The sequence below is a fragment of the Bos indicus x Bos taurus genome, chromosome 16, assembly GCF_003369695.1.
Source record: "Bos indicus x Bos taurus breed Angus x Brahman F1 hybrid chromosome 16, Bos_hybrid_MaternalHap_v2.0, whole genome shotgun sequence".
NCBI lineage: Eukaryota > Metazoa > Chordata > Mammalia > Artiodactyla > Bovidae > Bos > Bos indicus x Bos taurus.
Genome location: NC_040091.1, coordinates 27,081,939 through 27,097,228, shown reverse-complemented (window position 1 = coordinate 27,097,228; position 15,290 = coordinate 27,081,939). Strand labels below are relative to the sequence as shown.

The following is a 15,290-nucleotide window of genomic DNA, read 5'->3' as shown; positions in this document are numbered from 1 at the left end:
GTGGTTCAGCATCACCCAGACTGACTGTAAAGCCTCATGAAGCAGAGCCTACACTCATGAGTCCTGGGTCTAAGACGGAGATCAGGCCCTCCTCATCCATCATCATGTTGGCACCCCCTCCCCAGACATGGCTGCAAAGCAGTCTCCCCATCTCACTCTGAAAACAGGGTTTCTATCTTGGAGACACTATGAAGTGAAGTGAAAGTCACACAGTCATGTCTGATTCTTTGTGACCCCATGGACTGTAGCCCACCAGGCTCCTCTGTCATGGAAATCTCCAGGCAAGAATACTGGAGTGGGTTGCCATTCCCTTCTCCATGGGACCTTCCCAACCCAGGGATCAAACCCGGGACTCGCGCATTACAGGTGGATTCTTGTAGCTGATTGCAGGTAGCTGAGCTACCAGGGAAGCCCAGAGACATAACACCAAACAGGAAGTACCACTTGCTTTGTATGTCCTTCTTATTCATCCATTTGAAAAGCACTGATAATCACAAGCAATCCAATTTGTCTTCTGAAAGGCAGGGGTCACACGTGCTGCTGACCAAAGGGATCAACTGAAAATCTAGGACAGCAAAGGGTCTCAGAGGGCTCACCCTCACCCCAAAACACACCACCACAGCGTTGTCCACACCCAGCTGGGAGGGTGGTGGTCACACAGTCACAGTGTGACCAGCAAGCCAGCCGTCACTGTTCTCAGGACTTTGTGTCCTTTAATACTGTCCTTTAATTTAATACTGACTCAGAGGAAGGGAGGAAGGGTGTGGCTTCACTGATGGTTTACAAAGACGTTCTCAAGGCAAGGGAGGGACGGGAGCTAAACAAAACCCTGAGAATGTATGACCAAGATGTCTCGCATGAAAGCTGGAGAAAAAGTGATCCCAACTCAGGACACCATGAAGAAGAAAAGACTCCCCTGTGTGATGACTAAAGAGACTACAACGCAAAGAGAGATGAACTGACATGTCAGGTGGCTTGGGGAGAGGCACCAGGCACAGCACACATTATGAATCAGATGCTAAATCAGGATGACACGTGCGGCTGGGCCTTGTTCAGTTCAGTTCAGTTCAGTCACTCAGTTGTGTCTGACTCATTGAGACCCCATGGACTACAGCACACCAGGCTTCCCTGTCCACCATCAACTCCCAGAGCTTACTCAAACTCACTTCCATTGAGTCGGTGATGCCATCCAACCATCTCATCCTCTGTCATTCCTTTCTCCTGCCTTCAGTCTTTCCCAGCACCAGGGTCTTTTTCAATGAGTCAGCTTTTTGCATGAGGTGGCCAAAGTATTGGAGTTTCAGCTTCAGCATCAGTCCTTCCAATGAATATTCAGGACTGTTTTCCTTTAGATTGGACTGATTGGATCTCCTTGCTGTCCAAGGGGCTCTCAAGAGTCTTCTCCAGCACCACCAACTGATGCTTCAAAAGCATCAATTCTTCAGTGCTCAGCTTTCTTTATAGTCCAACTCTCACATCCATACATGACTACTGGAAAAACCAAAATTTTGACTAGACAGACCTTTGTTGGCAAAGTAATGTCTCTGCTTTTCAATATGCTGTCTAGGTTGGTCATAGCTTTTCCTCCAGGGAGCAAGTGTCTTTTAATTTCATGGCTGCAGTCACCATCTGCAGTGATTTTGGAGCCCAAAAAATAAAGTCTGTCACTGTTTTCATTGTTTCCCCATCTATTTGCCATGAAGTGATGGGACCAGATGCCATGATCTTAGTTTTCTGAATGTTGAATTTTAAACCAACTTTTTCACTCTTCTCTTTCACTTTCATCAAGAGGCTCTTTAGTTCTTCTTCGCTTCCTGCCACAAGGGTGGTGTCAACTGCATATCTTGTTATTGATGTTTCTCCTGTCAATCTTGATTCCAGCTTGTGCTTCATCCAGTCCAGCATTTCTCATGATGTACTCTGCATATAAGTTAAATAAACAGGATGACAATATATATGAGGCTGGGCCTCATAGACAGAAATAAGCCTCTGGCCACAAGGGGAAAAGACACCTCTTAACATAGTTTTTTAAATATTTTTTTAATTTTTATTTTATTTAAAAAATATGTCTGACTCTTCACAACCCCATGGACTATAGCTTCCAGGCTTCTCTGTCCATGGATTTCTCCAGGCAAGAAAACTGGAGTGGGTAGTCATTCCCTTCTCCAGGAGATCCTCCCAACCCAGGGATTGCAGGCAGATTCTTAACCATCTGAGTCACTGGGGAAGCCCCAGAGTATTTCATTTTCTTTTTTAATTATTTATTCACTTATTCATTTGCCTGTGTTGGGTCTTGGTTGTGCATGTGAGGTCGTCCATCTTTGCTGCAGAGCGTGAGATATTTTAGATGTGGGATCTAGTTCCCAGACCAGGGATGGAACCCTGGCTCCCTGCATTAGGAGCACAGAGTCTTAGCCACTGGACCACTTGGGAAGTCCCTAAAGTAATTTTAGTAAATGAAAAAATTTAAAACAACCCTCTAACTCACATCTTCCCAGAGCTACGCAATATCTTAAATATGGGGACTGACAAAATATCACGTGTCCCTCTTTTCTTAATTCAGTTACCAGTGTTCTCTTTAGCCCACCTAGAAAACAACCAAACATCATAAAATCTGATAATGAGTTGTGGGGGAAGTATGAAGATTTAGTCTGCACAGCTGTGAAGGTCAAGGCTGCTGCTGCTAAGTTGCTTCAGTCGTGTCCAACTCTTAGCGACCCCGTGGACTGCAGCCCACCAGGCTCCTCCGTCCATGGGATTTTACAGGCAAGAGTACTAGAGTGGGGTGTCATTGCCTTCTCCGGAAGGTCAAGGAGACACACTGTTATTCTCTATTTCAGTTGTGATAAAAACAGGACAGGTTTGCATGATCAAATCCTCCTGGACTGGAGGAAGAACCGGCTGGGGAACTGGGAAATCTAGAGGTATGCTTTGGGCTTGGCCATGACCTCACCTCTCCACATTAAAGCACCTCATTCCAAACGTACAGACAGACCAGATGATCTTAGGTGCCTTTAGGTGTGGGGATTCCAGGCCTATCCGAGTATGTGGCTCCATCCCTTGTCATCAATGTAAGTCAAATAGAAAACAAACCAGCAAACTGTAAACGAAACCCAACCTACTCTGCCTTATTTCCAGGCGAAGCAAGGTAGAGGGCAGCGAGGGCCAATGCATAGCAATTGACTCTTCCTAACAACTGGCTGCGGAGAAGGCAACGGCACCCCACTCCAGTACTCTTGCCTGGAAAATCCCATGGATGGAGGAGCCTGGTGGGCTGCAGTCCATGGGGTCGCTAAGAGTGGGACATGACTGAAGTGACTTAGCAGCAGCAGCAGCAGCAACAACTGGCTGAGCCTGGACTCCAGACTCTTTACTGGCTCAGGTTTCCACTTTTTTTTTTTTTTTTCTCTTAAATAAGATATTCTCCTTGAGGGACGTCCCTGGCAGTCCAGTAGTTAAGACCTCACCTTCCAATGCAGCAGGGGTGGGTTAGATCCCCGACTGGGAAGCAAAGATTCCACATGCCTTGCAGCCAAAAAACCAAAACAGAAATGAGACTGTAACAAATTTAATAATGACTTTTAAAATGGTCCACATCGGAAAAAAAATCTTTAAGAAAAGCATTTTAACAAAAAGATATTTCACTCGGAGTTTTGATATAACAAAGGAAAAACTGAAAAATTAAGGGAAAACATGGACTAAAAAGCAGGTCCAGCAATCAAATTCTCCGTGTGGTCCTGCCAGCATCTCCTCTCCAAGGTCAATGTCCCCGCCCCAGGCCCAGCACTTCACTTGCCTCCCACAGCTCAGTGGGACTGACCTCTTGAAAACACCATGCTGGTCCTAGAATCATTTCTCCCTTGGCTTTAATAATCCTGCCACATCAAACTTCATCGGTTCCTTCACGACAACCCTGAAACAGCGGAGCAGCTAATTTTAACAGAGGTGCCAGCACACAACTCAGCTCTGAGCCATAATATCACCTCTCCCCTCGGGAGACAACTGATGCTGCCTCTCATTTACAGAGCAAAATAACTTACTCTGTAGAGGGGTGGAAGTTGCCAACTTTGCTAATTGTAAGAGAGTGACTCCTGGTAGGAATGCAGAGGGGGGCATATTAAGTGGTTCACACAGGGCTTGGGAGGGGGCCCTGTCCTGGCTCTGTATGGAGCAGGGAACGGTAATTGAACACATCTGCTCAGCCCAGTCTAGATAGGGGGCCGTGGGGGGCTTTCAGAAAGAGGAAGGCATTTGAGGGGAAGGGTTTGCTTTCCCAAGAGGAAAAGGAATAGCTGGGCCTCACTCTACCATGTATGCTCAGAATTTGGGGCTAAACAGCCTGGAAGACACCAAACTGGCAAGACATCACTTTTGTTTTTATTTTTTTATTATTATGTTTCTGTTCGGCTGAGTTGGGTCTTAGTTGAGGCACTTGGGATCCTCATTGCAGAGTGCAGGCTTCTCTTCAGCCATGGCACGCAGGCTCCAGAGCTCATGGACTCTTTATTTTGCAGCATTTGGGCTCTCTAGCTAAGACACGAGGGCTTAGTTGCCCCGCAGCAAGTGGGACCTTGGTTCCCCAAGCAAGAATCGGCCCTGCGTCCCCTGCACTGGAAGGTGGATTCTCAACCACTGGACCACCAGGGAAGTCTTCCTTCACACAGTTGCTGTTCCTCCTTCTAGAGCATGTGCTTTTTAAATTCCTGCTAAGTCCTCATCCAAATGGTCTCTGTGAAAGCTGCAGGCTCCATCACCTTGCCTCCAATGTTTTAACAGTGAGACAATGGAGACTTTATTAAGAGGCAGTGGGCGGTCATTACCCAAGTCAGGGAAACACACTCAGGACCACAAGTCTAGTAAGTCCATCCTCCTGGCCAGCGCACAGCAGCTCCTCATCAGGCTGGAATGAAGATAAATAAGATCTTTTTCGGCAGCTCACTTAGGATAACATATCACAGGGGCCTATGGCAACAAGTTAACCTTTACTTTAGAGAAAATGTTGCTTTCTCTGATTACAGGGGAGGTGACAGTTAAACTGAAGGGCTCAAGTAGTGAACATCAGTCACTTCTTTGGTCACTCAACATTCACACCCCCTTTTCTACACCAGTCTGATTTCCTCTGGAGAATTACCTCTCTCTTTGATGCAGAGCCCTGATGGCTCAGAGGTAAAGAATCTGCATGCAATGTAGAAGACCCAGGTTTAACCCCTGGGTCAGGAAAACCCCTAGAGAAGGGAATGGCAACCCACTCTGGTATTCTTGCCTAGTAAATTCCATGGACAAAGGAACCTGTCGGGCTACAGTCCATGAGGTCACAAAGAGTTGGACATGACAGAGCGACTAAAACACACACACACCTTTTGCAGAGTCCAGGTGGGAGGGTAAACCCAGGTGCCTGTCCTTCTACTGGGGAGGCTGGGAGATCCCTGTGTTACTTCTACTCACCACTACAGCCCACAGGGGCACCGACCCAGACTCAGTCTATAACCCTCTCCGGAGTATCGGGGACAGAAAAAAGATGGGCAGTGATCAAAATCGAAGTTATCTTATTGCTTCAAATCTAGTTTTGAAGGCTTTCTGTCCATCCTACGAGAATTCCAATTCCATTTCCATAAAGTATTTCTTTGATTAAGGGGGACTGCCCTGATATCTCAGAGAAGGCAATGGCAACCCACTCCAGTATTCTTGCCTGGAAAATCCCATGGACGGAGGAGCCTGGTGGGCTGCCCTCTATGGGGTCGCACAGAGTCGGACACGACTGAAGTGACTTAGCAGCAGCAGCAGCCCTGATATCTAAGAACCTTAACTAATTATTCCCTCCATAGAAATCTGACACTGAATGCCCAGGAAGGCCACCAGAAAAGAAAAACCATGACAAGAGAAAAAGAAGAGAAATACAAGATGCACGTGGCAAGTATGTGCTTGCTCAGACGAGATGAGATGCATGAATCAGGCAATGGAAGAACCACAGAATTCTGGAGCTGGATAGGAGGCTAGACAGAGATCACTTTACTCAGCATCTTCATTTTACACACAGAAAAACAAGAGGCCTGGGGAGATGCGGGGACTTTTCTAAAGCCCAGAGCAGCTTGCTGAGAGCTCCACTCAGCAGCAGCTTCAGCCCCATTAGCCACCAGCCCCTTTCTAGGGCAGGCTTTACGGTTCTAAAACTGCCAACCAGTGAGAGAAAAGGATGTCAAGCCCAGACACATTTTTCTCCAGTCATTTTTCTCCAGTCAGCACATATGCTTGATTGGCTTCAGTTCAATTTCCTCATCACTCTCCAGAACCTCCAAGAAAAATTATCCCAAAGAAGTCACGGTCTGCTAATGATGAAGTGGCTTTAGGTTCCTCGGCATCTGGCCCCAGTTCCCAACTCCAGACAGCAACTCCACGTGCAGTAAGAGGCCGGCCCTCCTCAGCCACCACCCCTCACACACTCCCACTCACTGACGGTTACGGATGCCCTCCCCCCACCCCTCATCCTCCAAGGTAGCCTTGACGCCACCACAGTTCAGAATGCCTCTCAAAGATCTCCAAGCCCCACCCGATGGCCTGCTTAGGATATCTGATAAGAATAAAACTTCCATAGAGATCTCAGGCCCAGGACTTCACTGGAGGTCCAGTGGTTAATTAAGACTCTGCCTTCAGATGCAGGGGGTACAGGTTCAATCCCTGGTTGGGGAGCTAAGATTCCATATCCTCAGGGGCAAGAAACCAAAACATAAACAACAGAAGCAACACTGGAACAGATTCAATAAATACTTATAAGAAAAAAATATTTCAGGCAGGCCTAGGGGATTCACTGGGCCTATGGAACAAGGGAAGCATCATTTGTGTATCCAGTCCATGTAGAATTTAGAGACAGTTGGAGCATACTTGTTCTCTTTGGCCCTGGTCTGCCTACAGCTGCTCTGAAGCCTCCCAGGTGGGAGGTGTACATAAATCCGGACGTGCAGCTCCAAGTCCACACACACATGATCAGATCGGATCCCTCTCCCCCGACAAACCCGAGGGTGGGCTACCTCAGGCCGACAGCCAGAGCAGTGCCATGCCCTCAAACCCATCTTCCCCCACTGAGTCTCCATATCTGAGCCTTCCACCTCCCAGTTCCCATTCCTTAATCTCTGCATTCTGGAAAACTAGAATCATTTGGCTAGTTTCATACCCACAATACCTGAATGCAGTTGCTGCTAATTCCTTTTCTCAGTAAGATTTGCAGAACACATTTCAATATATTTTTTTTATCCAGGATACAAATGCCTCTATTATATAGGGGACCATCTGGGCTGCTATTGCTAGCTGGCTATGTTGTTATCAACTCTTTTTTTAGGGTTCATGAATCAGTTACCAATAAGGAAAAAAAAGAAAAGGAAGTCAGCTCCAAGACTCTGCTCTCCTCCCCTGCATTTTTCCCCAGCAGGAGAGCTATATCCCATCGTCAAAATGGACCATGTGAACACAAAAACAGAAAAGATACCTAAAGCTAATGTTCTGGAAATATCAGCCCACAGTTCTAGATGCCCTGGGGGAGGGAGGTGGTGTCAGCTAACATCCCAGCACTCAGGCCTTCCAGCTGAGCTAAGAAATACTGTGCGGGCTCTGGCAGAGTAAGATCTATGCAAAGGAAAAGGAATAGAAGGAAGCTGCAGAGAAAGGGAAGAAGGAAGGAGGGAGACAGAGCCATCAAGGCCTGGATCCCTAACGCCAGGGACTCGCCAACCACCACAGGCTCCAGCCAGCCCAGAGCAACCCGGGCAGTCCAGGGGCTGAGCTCCAAGTGCCAGGCCAGGGAGGGTGAAAGTGAAAGTGTCAGTCACTCAGTCACATCCAAGTCTTTGCGACCCCATGGACTATAGCCCACCAGGCTCCTTTGTCCATGGAATTCTCCAGGCAAGAATACTGGAGTGAGTTGCCATTCCCTTCACAGGGGATTCCAACCCAGGGATTGAATCCAGGTCTCCTGCACTGCAGGCAGATTCTTTACGGTCTGAACCACCAATATAAATGGGAAGCCAAAACCTGAAAAGGATGTGAATGGGGAAGCTGAGGAATGAGGGTGGGCAAGGGGTGAACCCTGGACTCATAGTTGCCTGGCCTGCAGTGTCTCCCTCTCCAGGAGGAAAGAAGGAAGGAAGTGGAAGTCCAAAGGAAGGAAGTGGGTGTGTCATTCAGTTGGAAACATGTCCGGAGTACCTGTCTATGGTATTTACAGACACTGAAAAGGGCCAGAGGTCATGGCTCCAGCCAGCCAGATGGCATCACAGAAGTTGGACCTCACCCCACAGGCAGTCCCAGGTGCTGTACGTACTCAAGAGCAGACCATGCAAACAGGCATGGGGGCCTTTGATCCCGAGCCTCTGGGTGGTAAGCAGCAGTCACCGGTTGTGTATGGATGTGTGGTTAACAGCTCCCACTAAGGCATTCCACCCCAACTGTGGGGACTGCAAATGGACACACAGGGATGCCCACCACCCGCAGCCACCCTTACCCCCAGAGAGATAGAGGAAAGCAAATTCCATCCTCCCCAAATTTATGGCCAAGAAAAGGTGGGATCTGCATTGCTGTGGAGAGTTTTTGTTGTGGTGGTAACTGTATGCACATGCGCACAAGTGTGTGTGTGTCTGTGTATTACATTTTTATAAGTCTGGTTTGCTTTTTAAAACCACTTCTGTGACCCAAGACAACTTAAAGAAACTAGGAAATTGAGTCATCCCCCAAACTGTCTTCCAGTGAGCTAAAACCTCTTCATTTCCATGACCCAGCAGTCCCCAGTTTAGGGGTAAAATTGAACTTGAGTCTTCGGCCCAGGTAAAGTTGCCTGGTTCCCCTCCCTGGCAGCCACCGAAAGAAGTGCTGGGCCTTTGGGCTTCCCATAGATTTATGAGCAGAAATGCAAAGGTTTAAATGAACAACAAAAAATTTTTGCACAAGATCCCTTTGTTCTCAACATCAGGTACATTTCTCAGTCCTCACACATCTAGGCTGAAAGTCTCAGAACACACTGCTAGCTCTTCCTGATGAAATCCTTTGGAAGAAATGGCTGTGGTCATGGGGCGACAGCAAAACCCCAGATCCGGTAAAATCTGTTTAAGGAGCATTTACGACTTCTCAATAAGGTTCAACTAGGACTCCATGCTAAGGCTTGAAGAAAGATTCTGCAACTATTTTATTCACCTAGAAGACTTGAGGATTCCAGAGTAATGTAGCAAAACAGACCAGATTTTTAAGCAAGCAAATAAACCCAGGATGTTTGGGGCACTGCTGTTGGTCCATCCTAGAGCAAGGAGGACAGCAGCAACAGACAGGGGCCAGAGAGTCAAGAAAAGGCAGAACTGGTGCCGAAAAGACTGAGGACTGGAAGTTCCTGGTTGAAAAAGTTCCTGCATTTCCTCTTGTGGGTTATTGTTCAGTCAGTCACCCAGTTGTGTCCAATTCTGCAACCCCATGGACTGCAGCATGCCAGGCCTCCCTGTCCCTCACCATCTCCCAGAGTTTGCCTAAGTTCGTGTCTATTGCATCAGTGACACCATCCAGCTGTTTCATCCTCTGACACCCTCTCCTCCTGCCTTCAATCTTTCCCAGCATCAGGGTCTTTTCCAATGAGTCAGCATTTCTCATCAGGTGACCAAAATACTGGAGCTTCAACTTCAGCATCAGTCCTTCCAAATGAATATTCAGGGTCGATTTCCTTTAAGATTGATTGGCTTGATCTCCTCGCTGTCGAAGGGACTCTCAGGAGTCTTCCCCAGCACCACAGTTTGAAGGCATCAATTCCTTGGCACTCTGCCTTCTTTACGGTCCAACTCTCACAACTGCATGTTGACCACTGGGAAGACCTTAACCTTGATTATATGGACCTCTGATCACAGAGTAATGTCTCTGCTTTTAAACACACTTGTGGGATCAGTTCAGTTCAGTCGCTCAGTCATGTCCAACTCTTTGCAACCCCATGAACCGCAGCACGCTAGGCCTCCCTGTCCATCACCAACTCCCTGAGTCCACCCAAACCCATGTCCATTGAGTCGGTGATGCCATCCAACCATTTTATCCTGTCATCCCCTTCTCTTCCTGCCCTCAATCTATCTTTCCCAGCATCAGGGTCTTTTCAAATGAGTCAGCTCTTTGCATTAGGTGGCCAAAGTACTGGAGTTTCAGCTTCAATATCAGTCCTTCCAATGAACACCCAGTGTCAGGAAGCATTTAACAGGAGGCTTCCTGTGTGCTGTTTTGGATCTGAATTGGATCTGAATATTTGGATCTGAATATTCAGGAATTAAGAGGAGAGGCAAGCCTCTCCCGGGACTGAGGAATCCAGGCATTTCCTTTGTTAGTTTTTCTATACAGTGATAAGTACCCTCTTCCTTTTTATGAACCATATGGTAAAAGTGGTTATTTACATCTCTCTCTTTCATATGGATGACCTCATGTTTTCTTGATAACTTGTAAGTTTTGATTTTATCTCTTCTAAAAATAGCTATCTTGTAAGACAGTATAAATACCTACACAATGTTGAATAAAACACCTTTGCTCCATCAGAGCTCTGGTCCCTGTGTCTTTCTTTCTCTTTCTTTCTCTTTCTCTCTCTCTCTCAGGCTATTTCTTTGGAGCGCAGAGGCCCTCTGAGTTCACTTTCCTGCCCAGGCTTCTAAGACCCTCTTGAGAAGGCGCTCTGCACCTTTACCCCATTGAGAGGGCGCTGTGAACAGAGCAAGCCCCGTACCAGGGGCTTCATTGGCTTTCTGCATAAACCAAGGAATATCAGCCTCTTTCTCTCCTTTACTGTCTTATTGTTGACTCCAGACCACCAGGTTCCAGTCCATTAAAGGACCTCAACAACCCAGGACTGATCTCCTTTAGGATGGACTGGTTGGTTCTCCTTGCAGTCCAAGGGACTCTCATGAGTCTTCTCCAACATCACAGTTCAAAAGCATCAATTCTTCTACGCTCAGCTTTCTTCACAGTCCAACTCTCACATTAATACATGACCACTGAAAAAACCATAGCCTTGACTAGACAGACCTTTTTTGACAAAGTAATGTCTCTGCTTTTTAATATGCTGTCTAGGTTGGTCATAACTTTCCTTCCAGGGAGTAACCATCTTTTAATTTCATGGCTACAATCACCATCTGCAGTGATTTTGGAGCCCCAAAAAATAAAGTCAGCCACTGTTTATACTGTTTCCCCATCTATTTGCCATGAAATGATGGGACCAGATGCCATGATCTTCGTTTTCTGAATGTTGAGCTTTAAGCCAACTTTTTCACTTTCCTCTTTCATTTTCATCAAGAGGCTTTTTAGTTCTTCTTCACTTTCTGCCATAAGGGTGGTGTCATCCATATCTGAGGTTATTGATATTCTTCCTGGCAATCTTGATTTCAGCTTGTGCTTCCTCTAGCCCAGCCTATCTCATGATGTACTCTGCATATAAGTTAAATAAGCAGGGTGACAATATACAGCCTTGATGTACTCCTTTTCCTATTTGGAACCAGTCTGTTGTTCCATGTCCAGTTCTAACTGTTGCTTCCTGACCTGCATACAGGTTTCTCAAGAGGCAGATCAGGTGGTCTGGTATTCCCATCTCTTTCAGAATTTTCCAGTTTATTGTGATCCACACAGTCAAAGGCTTTGGCATAGTCAATAAAGTATACACCAAAAATGAAAAACAGGGTATCAAAGAGATATTTGCACACCCATGTTCACAGCAACACTATTCACAATAACAGCCAAAAGGTGGAACCAACAGATGAATGTATATACAAAATGTGGTACACACATACACTGGAATATCTTCCACCTTAAAAAGTAATGAATTGTAGTCACCTTCTACAACATGGATGAACATTGAGGATGTTACACTAAGTGAAATAAGCCGACACAGAAGGACAAATACTATGTGACTCCACTTATATAAGGTACATGTGCTAAGCCGCTTCAGTCAAAGCTGACTCTTTGCAACCCTATGGACCGTATTCCACCAGGCTCCTCTGTCCATGGGATTATGCAGGCAAGAATACTGGGGTGGGTTGCCATGCCCTCCTCCAAGGGATCTTCCTGACGCAGGGATCAAACCCGCGTCTCCTACATTACAGGCAGATTCTTTACTGTCTGAGCCATCAGGAAAGCCCCATATAAGGTGCATAGAATAGTCAAATTCCTAAAGACAGAAAGTGAAATGGTGGTTGTCAGGGGCTGAGGGGACAGGGGAACGGGAAGTTACTGTTTAACGGGTATGGAGTTTCAGTGTGGAATGATGGGAAATTCTGGAGATGGATAGTGGTGACAGTTGTACAATCACATGAAGAGACTTAATGCAACTGAACTGTAAACTTAAAAATGATTTTTAAATGGCCAATTTATCTTACCACAATAAAAAAATTTAATCACTTTGAACAATGAGAGGAGCCAGAGAGAGTCCAAAGTAGAAACTGCAGGGTTAGGTGTAATCCCATTTTCTCTCTCAGGTAACCAGGGAAACACAGAGAAGGCTGAGCAAAAGGTAGCAACAGGACAGAACTAGAGAAAACAGCTTGACCAGGCAGCCTGAGTCTAAAGCTGGGTTGGTATAACTAAATGATGGAGACTGGACAGAAATCTCCAATCCAATTCAACACACACTTAATCAGTGTCTACACAAGCTCAGGTAAGAGAGAAGATAGTCCCTGCCCTCTATCTGCCTGTGTGTAACTGAGGCCCTTACAAGCCCTGCAGCTAGAGTGATGGAATTGTTTATTTGTGACGATGGCCTCAGGGTCAGGTGGTGATGGTTCTGTTCTCAGCGCCCCAACACAGACAGGAGTGCCGAGCCTGCAGTAAGAGGCCAGCCCCTCAAAGATGAAGCCAACCTCTGTGACAGCGGTACCTGGCTGGTGCATCCCTTCCAGGTCAAGTCTCGGAGCAAATATAAGGAGCAGCTGCCAGCTCACCAGCACTGACAGCACCCAGCCAGAGCGCCACCGGGTTGTGGCCCAGGCCCTGCTCTCAAGGCCGGCCACCACAGTCACCAGAGCCACAGGCTTCCTCTTTTCTTCAAAGGGTAAGATCTTTTTTTTTAATTGGGGTACAGTTGCTTTATAATGTTGTTAGTTTCTGCTGTACAATAAAGTGAATCAGCCACACGTATATAAATATATATATCCCCTCCCTCCTGGACCTCCCTCCCACCTGCCATCCACCTAGGTCATCACAGAGGACCGTGCTAAGCTCCTTGTGCTATCACTACCTACCTATTTTACACGTGGTAGTGTATATATGTCAATCCCAATCTCCCAATTCATCCCCACCCCCCACCCTGTCCACACATCCATTCTCTACATCTGCATCTCTATTCCTGCCCTGCAAATAGGTTCATCTGTACCATTTTCCCACATATGAGTTAATACACGATATTCGTTTTCCTCTTTTTGACTTACTTCACTCTGTATGACAGTCTCTAGGTCCATCCATGTTTCTGCAAATGATCTGACTTCGTTCCTTTTTATGGTTGAGTAATATTCCATAATATATATATACTACATCTCAAAGGGTAAACTCTTGAGTCAATGAGCCAAACGAGGCTACCAAAGAGGTGATTTTCATTCCTCCTTTCATGGTCAATCTGAAGACCACCCACTGCCAGCCACATGATCCCCATGTGGTCACCGTATCCTCCTAAGTTCTGTGAATGCATGACATGAACAGATAAGGACCCTCCCGTCTAACAGTGCCTACTGAGAGAGTTCGGGACACACACGTGAAAGTGTCCTACACACACATGAGAAAGTGAGCTACATGAGCTTTCTTAGAAGCCTATGGTAGGCTGGAGTGAGTAGAGTTGACAAGGTGAGATTTGAACGAGACAGTGAAAGAATATGCAGAATTTAGACCTAAGAGGGTAGAAGTCTTTCCTTGTGGAAAGAGGAATAAAATGCACGTTTCTGGGAGGCAACAGAGTCTACCTGTGGAGTTGGGGCCATGAGATGGGAAGAGTCGGAGGCCAACTGCAGGCAGGCAGACACTACCATGCGGCAGGCCCCCAGCACCAAACTGCTGTGGACACTGTCCCGAGAGCTCTCCTGAGATCCCAGCCTCAGTCTGCAATCCCGTGCCCTGTAGCAGGGCATGTGCCAACCAAGATTCTCTAAGGCTCTCAATGCCTCTGACGCTGTGCACAGAAACACTGGTGGCTCCATTAGAGTCTAAGAGCTTAATCTCGGTTTAGAGATCTTTTTTAGAGTTTTATAGTTTATATTTTGGCTGTATTTTAGTATATGTAAGAACGTCTTCAGGACTTCCCTGGCAGTCCACTGGTTGAATCTTCACACTTTCGTCACTAGGGGCACAGGTTCGGTCCCTGGTCCAGAACTAGGATCCCACACAGCCAACACGTTTAAAAAAAAAAAAAAAGTCTTCTATTTGCCTTTCTACACCAAATTAAAAATATTTGCCAGCCTCATCATTAAGCTATATGAGGATTTACTGAGCCCCTTCTACATGGCAGGCACTGTTCCAGGCTCCAGAGAAACCATGATAAGCAGTAAGGGTCCCCTGCTCTTACGGAGCGTCGTCCTGTTAGCTGTGAGGCAGTGGAGGAAGAACACGGTGGGGGATGAGAGAGGAGGGGAGTGGGGGAAGAAGGATGTGCGAACATCACATCTAAGAGTGACATACCGCAGGAGATGGGGATGCCTCAAACACTCCAGACAGTGGAGACCAGTAAGGCAGAGCGAAGAGGGCAGCACCCCCATCTGGACAGATCAAAGCAGGATCCTCAAGGGACAGGCCCAGGCATCCAACCATATCACGTAAACCCATTATTTTCATTTCCAGATGGATAATCTGAGAAACTGAGAGGTCTGCTCAGTTCCCTGTGACACAGGCTGGAACTGGCTGAAGGCTCAATCATAAAGATATTTCACCTAGAAAAACTGCCCCTCAGTCAGCATTATTTGTTATCCTCTGTTGGGGCCTGTTAAAACTCTCCAATGGCAAATGCTGCTGTGAATCCAAAGAAATATCATTGGAAATTAATTTTAGTTGTATGCCGCAAAACTCGGTTTTTAAAAGTGACTCTAGATATTTAAAAAACATTTTTTTTAACTAAAAATCTGAAATAACTGGTATGAATCTTCGATCTTTTCAAAGAATGGTTTCATCTGTGTTTATATAAATGAGACAGTCTGCAAACAGGCTCAACCAAGCTGGAGCTGAGAGGGCTCTTGCGAGTAACATTGTTCATTTGATATTGGCTGGAAACAGACATCACTTCACATCTGAAACCCTTTAGAACACTTTTTCCCCTTCTAAACACC

At 46.5% G+C, this 15,290-nt stretch overlaps 1 protein-coding gene across 32 annotated transcripts in view; it reads right to left on the bottom strand.

Moving 5' to 3' along the window:
• CNIH3 (cornichon family AMPA receptor auxiliary protein 3) overlaps positions 1–15,290 on the bottom strand; it is a 276,611-nt gene that overhangs the window by 111,838 nt on the left and 149,483 nt on the right. Inside the window, exon 1 of one of the 32 annotated variants that reach the window (XM_027564565.1) lies at positions 964–1,100. The exons of 30 other annotated variants lie outside the window; for them this stretch is intronic. The gene's annotated coding sequence lies outside the window, so the exon portion shown is untranslated. Of the gene's footprint in view, positions 1–963; positions 1,101–15,290 lie in introns of those variants that run through there. One more of the 32 variants, XM_027564575.1, reaches the window with a different exon arrangement.